Source organism: Poecilia formosa, unplaced genomic scaffold (genome assembly GCF_000485575.1).
Source record: "Poecilia formosa unplaced genomic scaffold, Poecilia_formosa-5.1.2 Scaffold844, whole genome shotgun sequence".
Classification (NCBI taxonomy): Eukaryota; Metazoa; Chordata; class Actinopteri; order Cyprinodontiformes; family Poeciliidae; genus Poecilia; species Poecilia formosa.
The window spans coordinates 139,185-140,189 of NW_006800783.1; positions in this window are offsets into that span (position 1 = coordinate 139,185).

Consider the following 1,005-nt stretch of genomic DNA (forward strand, 5'->3'; position numbering starts at 1 on the left):
TAGCAACACAGAGACTACGCGTAGCAACACAGAGGCTACGCGTAGCAACACAGAGGCTACGCGTAGCAACACAGAGGCTACGCGTAGCAACACAGAGGCTAAGCGTAGCAACACAGAGGCTAAGCGTAGCAACAGAGACTAAGCGTAGCAACACAGAGGCTAAGCGTAGCAACACAGAGGCTAAGCGTAGCAACACAGAGGCTAAGCGTAGCAACACAGAGGCTACGCGTAGCAACACAGAGGCTAAGCGCAGCAACACAGACAGAGGCTAAGCGTAGCAACACAGAGGCTAAGCGCAGCAACACAGAGGCTAAGCGTAGCAACACAGATATCTGTTGCCACGTCCCTCCTGACCCGTCCTCTCCTAAGTGAAATTAAAGCTGCAGTATGTAACTTTTATAAAAAAAAATATTTTTCTACATATATAAAAAAATATTTTTCTACATATTTGTTAAAACTGTCATTATGTTATGACAGTATGGCATGAGAGATAATTTGTGAAAAAATTATTTTCCTCTGCCTTCTCCCAGCGCTATCTAGAAACAACCAGAGGCAGAAGGCCTCTGGTTGTTTCTGGCTACCAATGATGGCAGATAAACATTTTCCTGTAACGATAAGTTGTTTCTCCTCCATTAGCACATTAAGCAGTGAATGAATGAGGTTGATTAATACACTAAAACCCTCCTCCTGGTTCTGATTGGTTGTTCATGGTCAGAATGGTGCATTACTTTAGCTAACAGTACTTCAGGGAGGAGGTGAAGGAGATGGATTTTTTCACATATCTGTCTCGTAGCAAACTGTTGCAACATTGTGACATTAACAAATATGGAGATACTCAAGAAACTGTAACAGTAGTTGCGGAGCGGGAGCCCAATTTAATTTTTTGTCATGGGGCCCAAGATTCCTGGCGGCGCCCCTGGCTGAAGAGGCCCAGTCAAAGTCAAGACCTGACTGAAATAAATGAAGGTGCCAGATACCTCGTATAATTATTTCCCTCTGTTTACT